The following is an 11,149-nucleotide window of genomic DNA, read 5'->3' on the forward strand; positions in this document are numbered from 1 at the left end:
AAGGGGCAGGAGGTTTAGGGGGAGGAAAAGTAAGGTCCAAAAAAACAGGGAAATGATCCGAATTCCCTATTTCCTCAACCCACTGTCTGAGAATAGGTGCTTTGGAAGTTAAAGACTCGGATAACAGGAAATGATCTAGTCTTTTGGCGATCCAGTCCTCCCCTGTCCTTCGTGTTATCACTGAAAATTCTAATGCCAAAATTTCAAAACTGCTCACATCAGTTTGATGCGCATAAAGCCTTTTTGTAGTTTCGCAGCGCAACATGTTTTAAACTACGCTACGAAATGGGGGATTCGTGCTGATCCATAGCACATCTCACACCCGCTGTCATATTTTCTGCAAGAATTTTATGGGAATAGCATGTGTAAGGTCTTACATGTCGGTCTTGACATGTGCAGGCTCTGTTGGCATCAAAGGGGCTACAGCTTATGAGGTTTCTGGTACCCCAGCAAATTCTGTTTCATTAGGTTTATCTGGAGCACTCTTTTCTTGGAAGAAGCCTTCTTTGGTAATTAGTGGATTCAACAAGGGTTCGGAAGGTGGATGAATTTCGTCAAAGGTGAAGAATGTGGGGTCTCAGATCCCATCCAATGTTTTGTCGAAATTCCACGCAATTACATATGATTCCGCTTCTTGCTTCTCGTTCACAAGCTAGAGACAGAGTTTACCAAAGATGCGAGGGCTATCCGAGAGCGGGTGTTTAAGCAAGGCGAGGAGTCACTCAAGGGTAATAATCCGGGCGATGAAAAACTTTATAAAGGTATTCACGGTTATACCGATCACAAAGCAGGTTTTAGAAGAGAACACACAGTTTCCGGAGAAAAAGCTGGCGGTGCGCATGGGCCTCTTAGGGCTTCTGCTCATATTAGGTCTTCTATAAGATTTGATTATCAGCCCGACATCTGTAAGGACTACAAGGAGACTGGTTATTGTGGCTATGGGGATGCTTGCAAGTTCATGCATGATAGAGGTGATTATAAGTCTGGTTGGCAGATGGAGAGAGAATGGCAGGAAGCTGAGAAGAAGCGAAAAAATAATCTGGCACGGGGATTGGTTGCAGAGGAAGGAAGCGAGTAAGCGATCTTGACCGTTCCCAGTGAAATCGCCCCTGCCTTCCACGACACCAGATGCTATGTCGGCCATCTCAGGGAGATTTCAGTTGTTCTGATCTGTATTCAGGATCTACATTTTCCTATTATTTTTTTTCTACAGCGCATAATTCAGATCGATCAAAAAGAGCTCCATTTCACCATTTATTTTTGGCTTGGCAAAATTTCACGAGTCTTATGGGCAGGCAATTCTGGCATCGAAACAGCTAGTCTACTTTCAAATGGACAAATAAAGAAGCAAAGTCTTGTTCATTATAACTGTGTGGTGTTCCTTTTTGAGGAATTTTCAATCGTCAGCATTTGTGGAGTTGAACTTCGAGGAGAAAAATGGGTGACTTCAACCTGGCATTAGTTATCATAGCAGCAGTGGTGTGTATTGTTGTGTTTCTTTTCAATATTTACCTGCTTATTAATTATCAACACCTAGATGACATTAATCAAGCATATTTCCCGAAGCTAGTGGTGGTTCTGGGCCTTTCAGTGGCCGAAATTTCCATTCTCATGCTACCAGCAGATGTTGCAAATCGTCAAGCTTATAGTAATGCAATATACAATGGGGCCTGTAATTTAACACTTCCTATGAAGGATCTGTGATTGGCAAGACATCTCCAGTCACATATCAAGTTCTAGGGCACTTGAAGACTTGCTTGGTTCTGGCATTTGGCTACAGAGTTGACACTATTTGAGCCAACTCAAGGAACATCATTTTTCCATGAAAACCTTCTACAATGGCGGGAACTGAATAGTGCGGCAGAATTTATTTCTCTATATGAAGAGTTGATGCCAGTGGTGCAAACCTTACCACAAGTTTTGCTCCACAAGGAAATGATTGTATCAAAACTCCTTTGCCGGTTGCACATGCAGGCTAAGCTTTCCCTTGAGCCTATCCTCAGTTTGATTGCAGTTCTGTCAAGGGATTTGCGTGAGGAGTTCATGCCTTTTCTCCATAAACTGATGGAAACCATGGGAAACCTTCTAGAATCTGGTGGAGATCGAGATCCTGAAATTCTTGAACAAGTTTTCACAGCTTTCTCTTATATCTTGAAGTACATGCAGAAGCTTCTTGTAAAGAACATTGCATATGTAATGAAGATAACAAAGCAGCTGCGGTACTACCATCGAGAATATGTGCAAGAGTTTATGGCTGAGGCTGTGTCATTTTTGCTCCGAAATGCATCTGTTAAGCAGCTTATAAAAGGTATACGAAAAATAATGGGAGAAATTGTCATGGAGCCTTCAGAGGAGAAAACAACAGGCTGTAGTGCTTTACTGTGGCACATTCTGAAGGGTCCAGCATTAAAATTTCATTCGAGAGCAGAGCAAGCCCTTCGCCTTTTGTTGGATAGATCTACTTACTCTATCTCTACCAATAAGTGTCATGATAAGAGTCAGAGTTGGAGGTATTATGTTTGGATTTCAAGGTTGAAGCAAAAGTTTGGATTCTTTCATCAAATAAAATGGCATGTTCACAAAATCAGCCTATCAAGAGTCTTAACAAAGGGCCTAGTGGAAAACGCTTTGTGTTCAAGAATTTCTCTCAGCGACTTGAAGAGGTTGATATTGATGTATTTCGAAGTCTAGCACCTGTGAAACAGCCAGGCTTGCCCAATGGAGAATAGAAAATTTGGCTTCTTATACTTCCTACAGGAAGTCTGATCCTTTCAAGACAGGGATGTGGAATTGGCACATTTCAATAGAAAGAAGTAAATTATCATATGTACGATGTTTTCCAGAACCTTCAAAGCTGTTGAAAGAGCAACCTCCAATAGCATCATTTATGGTTCAAATTCAGACCTTGGGAGGAAATCATCAGATTTTAACACATCCAGAAGTAATCGACAAGGTGGTCAAAAGCAAGCTAAAAGATTCAGCAGTTTCGTAGCACGCTACGAAACTGCTGTAGGTGTTGATTTTAACACAGAACAGGCAGTTTTGTTTTTTGAGTAAAAATTTTGAAAAGGAAACGCCAAAAGGGTATACAAGATATCAGCGGGAACGACAATAGCCAATCAAAACAAGACAGGTGGAGGATTTAAAAAGGTGAAATATTTCAACCCATCTTTAAAGTTCTGTGATATCCCCGTTGCCACCGTTCAAGAGGTAGCAAATCTTTTGCATACAAGGACCTTTTGCTTGCACACATGTCAATCGATGCAGCTCACAACACATCCAGAACGTGGCAGTGTTCCATATTATGGGTTATTAAAGGCTAGAAACATGCTTGGTACATTCGAGCATTTTGAGGAAAACTGGAGCCGAGAAGTAAGGGAAATCTCCTAATACTTCTGAGCAGTTGAAAGGTTCAGCGTTCAAGATCACTATGGAGTATTAAACATCCAGCTGAGCCAAGTCGAAAGAGGACCAGGTGTCAGAGAATAAGAAGAAGTCGTTATGCATGCAAAATGGAGTTAGAGTCATAGTTAATTTAGAACTCTTAAACACTACAATCAGTTCCTAATTGTAATTATTAGTTAGTTCAATAGCTAATAGGTGTCATTAGAGGCAGTTATCGAGTTCCCCTCATGCTGGAGGAGGAAGCTCGAAGTAGTTAGAATAAGGATTCTATATATAGCTGGAACATCTATGTAATGAGGGTTGGATATTTTATAAAACAGAGGACTGTTTTGGCTTATGTAAAAACAGAGTTCAGTAATATAAATGACTGTTTTACTTCTCAGGATTCATAAGAGATTTTCTTGTTCAGAATGTGTGATGGTATATTTTCTTTAGTGTTCTTTTACAGTTGTACAAATACATAATCACTCAGAATTCATTGATCATGCTCTGACTTCCTGTATGTCTTTGTAAACTGTGGTTTTATATAAGTGGTATTCTGAACATCCAAATGCTAAATGCCCTGACTTCTATGTAAGGCATCATCATTGTTTGCTGTAGTATGTTTGACTCCATAGGCCCAATGGAAACTTATGTAATGTTTGTCCAGCCTTCATATTTGTTAATGTTATTCCACAAGAGTTAGCCATCTTATTAATAGTCAAAATCAATAACCCTTTGAGAGAGCCCTCTCAGGCTAAGGAGGCTAAGCCTTAGTCAAAAGATTGGTTTGGAACAGTTACTTGAAGTCTTCCTGGTTTGCAACCTTCCAGGGCCTGATTTTGAGATAACACTTCGGTTCCTCCAAGTGGGCTTTAGTTTGATCGGGGAAGGATCTATGAGGTTGTTTTCCGTTAATAGATTAAGGAAGAAAGCTAAGAGGGGATCTTCTCTAGCTGATGGACCCCATGCTTCTGCTCTGCCAATGGAGAAGTTTAAATCACCCCCCATAATCAGCAAGGAGGATTTCAACACAGATTTTGTCATCAATTCGTCCCAGAAGGATTCCCTGCCCTGACAGGGCCCATAGATATTTACTAAAGTGATGGGGAAGGTGAAATCTGGAGAAAAAACCTCCATTCCCATAACTTGTTTCATCCCCCATTGGTTAATGACCTTGACTCGCCCTTCTTTGATTCCAATAGCAAGGCCCCCCGAGTGTCCAGATGAATCTATAGCAGTAAAGTTCCATCCTGGCAGAAGGGCTTTTAACATAGGTTCAATCTCAGAAGCCTTCCCCAGGGTTTCTTGCAAAAAGATAACATCAACTTTTGAGTTAAGGATCCACTCTTTCAAGGCTAGTTTTTTAGGTTTGCTGGCCAAACCTCTGCAATTCCAGGATGACAGGATCATTTAATAACGCCAACAGAGGGCTGCGCTGCTCTAAGAACCCCGGGGATAGAATATTGTTTGCCATCTGCAACATCCAGCTTGGCTTTAAGTTTGGCCTTGGACATGTCCGATTTCCTACCTCTCTTGTTTTTGGTACAGCACTGAGAGGGAGACTGTCCCAAACCTCCAATAGCCCCCGGAATACCAGGCTTCCCTCCCAAAGATCTCAGGTTGTAAGGGCAATGGGTACGAGGTGCTGGTTGAGAAAGGGGGGGCCAATTTTCTTCACAGTTTATATCAAGAGACGGTAAAGCCGCAGATATAGTGTCTACATCCGGGGAGATCAAATCATGTTCCATTTTTTCTTTAGTGTTATTTACTTGAATTGGACTGTTTGGAGACGAAACATGCAATGAAGCTGAAACATGCTCAGGAGAATTAAGAGAAGAAAAAGGGATCCCTGAGCACATACCCTTTTCATCTTCGCCGCGAGGGTTTTGTTCTGCAGTAGCTTCCTTGGCGATCTCCTCCACAGCTTCCGCTTCTTTAGCAATCTCCTCCACAGCTACCGCCAGATGAGAGTCATTGGCCTGAACAACCTCTAGATTTTGGACAGCTTCAACCAGTGGATCCTTTAGTGTCTCCTCGATCTCCATTTCCTCTGTGCCTTGCATCTCCGGATTTTCTTTCTCCTTAGGCGTCTGAGAAGGGTTTGGAACAGTTTCTCTGTAAGCTGTAGTCCTCCGAAAGCGTCTCCTTCTTCTAAGCTGCGGACAGTCTTTTGCCAGATGCCCATACTCATGGCAGCGATGGCACCTGAACGGCAAGTGTTCGTAGTCTAATAGCTGCTCGAACACGTAGTCTTTGTATTGTAAATTGATTTTTTGAGCCAAACCTCTGCTCGGGTTGAGGTGTACCAGCATGCGGGCCATCGCTCTGTTTTTCGTCTCCAGGAATGTCATATCTGCTTCCAAGAAAACACCCAGCCTATTCCCGATTGATTTGAAAACAGCTTCTGTCCAAAGAAAGGATGGTAGACCCGGAGCTCTCACCCAAACTGGGAACTCATCCGTTCTCTCTTTGATTGCATCAAAAAGGGGGGTCCATTTCTTCAGCAAGACAGGAATGTTCCCTATGTGCCAATTTCGATGAAAGACCCATTCTGCCGACTCCTTGTCTATGAAGCTGAGCTTAAACCATCCTTTCGCTAAGCATTGGGCTTCAAACTGTAATGGTCTATCAGATACAAAACAATTCTCACCCCATGCTTGAAGAAATTCCGAAGTGAATTTCTTACCTCTAGCTCTTCCGACCAGGGTACAATCTGCAACAGCTAGGGTTTCTTCGATGGAAACCTCCATCCCAAGGACCAGATTACCTTCAATCTCCTGAGATCCAATTGGTCTTTGCGTTTTCCTTTTCGCTCCTTTGCTCCTTAACTCTTCCACAGATGCCCTAGTTCCCCCGCGCCCATCAGTCCGTTCTGGGTTCGCCTGTGCTAAGTCCACAGGGGGTTCTATCTCCAGCTGTGACTGAAGCTGGCCAGAGATGCCGGAGTCGAGATTCCCTGGAAGTAAAAGACCAACTGCCGATCCATCGAAGCCTTCTCGCTCCCCCACTGAAAAGTCACCGTAACCTCCTGCAGAACCTCCTTTTGGTGAGGGGAAATCTCTTGGCAGAGAGACCCTAGAGAGCGAGGGAAAACCCCCAGGAACCCTTGATTGACCAGAGCTAGAAGAAAGCCCCAAATGTGTTATATCTTCGAAACCCTTTGAAGGCGCAAACCGGCTTGGAACTGCTTTGCCCTTTGGATCAGAAGAAAACCCGTCCTCTTTTGACCCATCCGCCACATTTTCTCTTCCCACTTGCTTGGGAAAGGCCGATAAACTGGAGTTGAAAACCTCTCTGCCAGAATCCTTGCCTTGAAGCAGAAACGATGGTTTTTCCGCCTGGGATAATGATTCCAACCTTGACAGTTCGTAAGCCCCAAAATAATGTTCCACGTTTTGAATAGTGGTATCCTTCCCCCACATGGAGAGGATATCTTCCAATTCTGGGTCCAGGTCTACTAGTTCGGCGGGATTAACCATGGTTAAGGGTCGTTCCGAGATAAAAACGACAGCCAATAGTCAAAATGATAAAACCCTTACGCGGCTTCTTGTGAAAGACGGAAAGAGGCAGATTATATCCATGAGTTATTACTTCATACTACAACTTTTCCATCAACGAAATCCACTCTATCACCTTTATCTTCTAGACTTGAAATGGAAAGTAAATTCTTATGGAAACTTGGAACGAATAGGATGTTGTTGAGATGGATATTTCCTCCATTCTCTAGTTCTATTGAGGTTGATCCAATTCCTCACACATGATAGCTCTTATTATCACGAAGTTCTATTGAGTAAGAAGACTTTCATTCTGATAGTATTTAGTTGCATGTGATGATTAGTCATATGTCTTGATGCTCCATTTTCGATAACCCAAATGATTTTATATTGAAATGTGCATGTGAGTGCTAAGAAGAGTTCTTCATCTTTTGTCTTGATCACTTCCTTCTTTGGAGTAAATAGGAGCTTCCATACTTCTTTGATGCCTTCCCTGAGATGGCTTGATACCTCTGAACATTTCTTGAAAACCTTCTTCAATTTAGTAGAAATCTTCTTTACACCCTTAGCCAACCTTAGCTCTAAAACCATGTTGAGAAATTTATAGGGAAATGATTAGAGTGATTTTTCTTTCTTTGATAACTACTTGTGACGTATTTTTATTATCTTACTTATTATCTTCTCTTATTATTATTATGTTTGCGTATCATCAAACAAATACCAAAACAAGAAGAATAAGAATAAAAAATATAGGCTTCAGGCCAGGGTCAGAACCTCTCCACTTGAGAGGAAAAACCATAAATGTCTTCTCCTCCTTATAGGTTATTCAATTGAAGAATTCAAAAACCTTTATACCAAGACCAATACCCTAAGAGGCCAAGTCCAACCTTTCTGGATGATGTGATTTCCTTGTCTAAGTCAAACCTAGTCAAATCTCTTCCAATAGCACAATTTCGAACTCCAACTGCAGAATTTCGGCCTCCACTGTAGACCTAAAATTTTTGACTCTTCAGCAATTGCTACTACCACACAAGTGAGCTTATTTTAATCCCCTGGGAATTCCTTAGACCTTTTCTTGACCTTCTTTCCTTCTCTCCTTCAAGATCGAACTTGTAGAGGAAAACCCTATATCTACTAAAGAAACCCTAACCATCCTTCTCACGTCTGAGAGAGAAATAACCCAAACCAAAGTCTTATTTTTCCTCCTCCTTTTTTGCCTTCTTCTTTGTCCTTCTTTGCTAGAATGAGCGTGTGATGAATGTGCTTCATGGAGGTCATGTTTCCTCCTTTATATATGCTCTTCATGGTGTACGTGGCTCCTCTTTTTAGGTTGACTAGGTATTGAAGGGTATTTTGATACTTTTAATGACAAAAGTAATTTTCTTTACAAGTTACAACATGTTTGAATGGGTCTTAAACTTATGAAAATGACTCTTCTGACTTCTTTAACTAGGAAAATCCTTAGTAGCACTCAATGGGTTTTGACTCATAAAATAAAAGACCTTGAGAACGAAACCCATGCTCTAATAATAACAAAATAATTTTCTTTCCTTTTATAATTTACAAGAATCAAAAGTACATTTAATATTTAGGAAGACCGAACCTAGTTACACATTTTTCAACAACTAAGAGGATCATAAAGAGGTTGTTTTATATGCATGATAAAACTTTCATAATAAATATTAGTGAACTTTAGGTTCACGTGATCATACTCAACCTCCTGGTGAATGGAGTTTGTGACAAACATTTAGATTTCACTATTGATATAATATCCTACAATCTCATGTGATAATTGAACCTTTCATGGAATTCACATCAATGGCATCCTTTCCATTTTTGTTATGGATTAGGGAAAAGGTCCAACACACACCATTTAAATTTATAAACAATCTACCTTTCATTAATATATGTATCTATTGTTTTGCGTAATTTGTGGATATAAGATATATATATATATATATATATATATATATATATATATATATATATATATATATATATCTATATATATATATATATATATATATATATATATATATATATATATATATATATATATATATTAAAATAGGTCTTTGGTTTTGCCTTGGTGCATAATTCATATTTGTGCCAATTCATCTTCCTTCACATTTTGAACTCAACTCTGATGAGACTCGAACAATGAAAAAAATTTAGCCACAAAAACCACTTGGCCTAAGGTCCCTTCTCTTCATTCGATCTCCCGCAATCATGAGACGAACCCACCTAGCCTAAAGTCCTTGCACCACGTTCGATCCCCTACAATTGTGAGATGAAACCTTCTAGATTCAGTTCTTGTGAGATCATCTATCTTCACTAGAGAAAAAAACAAAACATGAAGGGGGGTAGAAAATATCTTTTTTGAAAGAGTCTTTTGTGACTCTAAAGGTCCCTATATTGCGAAACTAGAAAAACCTTATTCTCCAGGGAATCACCAAGTTGTGGCCTAACAAAACTAACACCTCATAGTTTGGTTTAACAAATCGGTCATCAAATATAAAGCAGGGAAGTCATGCACCTTTTCCAAAGGAAACAATTACCGAAGAAGTCCTTGCTCCACGTTTAATCCCCTACAATTGTGAGACAAAGATCTTACATTCCACCCACCCGTTTGAGTGCCATGTTAGAGGAGACAAAGAAAGGATGAGAGAAAAATGGTAATATCAATGATACCTTAGAATTTCCGTGAGTATTTGGATACTAATGTTTTTTAATTGAAATTTGATTGTGATTAAAATCTCTCGTAAAACAACCCTTTATGCCTTTACCAAAAATTCTTTATGCCTTTACCATTTGATTGTGATTAGAGTCTCTGGTAAAAGAACCCTTTATGCCTTTACCATTCTCTCATAGTTTTAGGGGCTTAGGCACTAAATCTTTGTGCTCGAATAGTCCAGATCCCAGACATATCTAGATCACCCCATTTTGGGACTAGGTGTTAGCAACACAAATGTGTTGTATTTCATTGTGCTAGAGGAGACTGCTAATAAACCTAGGTTTAATACTAGAAATAAATGTAATACCTTCCCACATATACCTAAGAAACCAGCTAACCAGGGTAAACATGTGACAAGAAGTTACTATGATATTATGCGACTCCCTATGTGTTAGTTAAGGAAGTGGAACTAGCGGAAGACATCAAATAGACCTTCCACATTAGCAACAGAAATCCCAGGAGCCATCCCAACCACTCAAGTAACTAGCCCCTAAGACCAACTAAAGTTTTAGTGCATCAAACCCCTAAACGCTCCCTTGATATGGACCAAGGTGCATCTAGGAGGGTCCCGAAGCTTCCATAGCAAAGGAAAGGGAGCTTCCAGGGACTTTTTTTCCCAAGTGCTATGCCTACAACTTTGGCATTTGTGCCAGTTTTTCATGCCTAGAGCCCTAGTCACTGCCTAGAATTCAATGACACATTCATAAATGAAATTTCATAGTGGAAGAAAACATTTGCAAAAACATCAACAATGACTAGAGTAGACCCCTACTAGCCATGACAAGAATTTCGTAAAAAATGCCACAAACATGAAAGCTACAGGCCTTAAAAGTAGAACTGAGCATAGGGATCTCATACTTATCTGAAAATCGCTCAGAAGCATTGATGCCTCAACACATTAGTTGCAATTTCATCTATTAGGCCATAAATACATTTTTCATTCATTTACAAGTAAAACCATGATGAGATCCATACATAGCCACTATCTTAATACATGTTCATAACCATCATAATAAAATCCTAAACACCAAGGAAACCAGAGCCATTTAATCCACATATAAAATAGTATAATACTTATGAATTAATAAGGAGAAATAACATCATGTTAATGATGCAAAAGCCAACTAGGTTTGGGACTTACAAGAACCACCCGACCATAGACATGGCTGAGCCAAATCTCTCTTCAGCCAGTCACCCCATTCCATATTCTAACCATTATTGTGAGATCTCATGGAATAATCCATCAAACCAAACTAGGGCTGCTAGAGGCCAAACCACATCAACCCATCAAACAATGATTCCACCTCGTGGTCAAACATCACAAATCATCACCAGATTGGTCTCTACCTAAGCCTTCTAGGGCTCTAGGGAATTTTTTTCCAACCAAGGCTTCTAGGACTAGTAACTCAACACACTAAGGGTTTCCATATCATTTGTCCAACCAAGGCTTCCAGGACTAGTAACTCAACCCAAGTTGTTATAGGGCTTCCAAAGAATTTGACCAACCAAGGCTTCCAAGAACTAGTAACTCAAC

At 40.3% G+C, this 11,149-nt stretch overlaps 1 pseudogene; it reads left to right on the forward strand.

Moving 5' to 3' along the window:
- The first annotated feature begins 377 nt into the window (after positions 1 to 377).
- On the forward strand, positions 378 to 1,078 carry LOC149263384 (zinc finger CCCH domain-containing protein 1 pseudogene; annotated as a pseudogene).
- The last annotated feature ends 10,071 nt before the right edge of the window (positions 1,079 to 11,149 follow it).

The sequence above is a fragment of the Pinus tabuliformis genome, chromosome 6, assembly GCF_031772625.1.
Source record: "Pinus tabuliformis cultivar Carrire ecotype Pingquan chromosome 6, CPIR1, whole genome shotgun sequence".
Lineage (NCBI taxonomy): Eukaryota > Viridiplantae > Streptophyta > Pinopsida > Pinales > Pinaceae > Pinus > Pinus tabuliformis.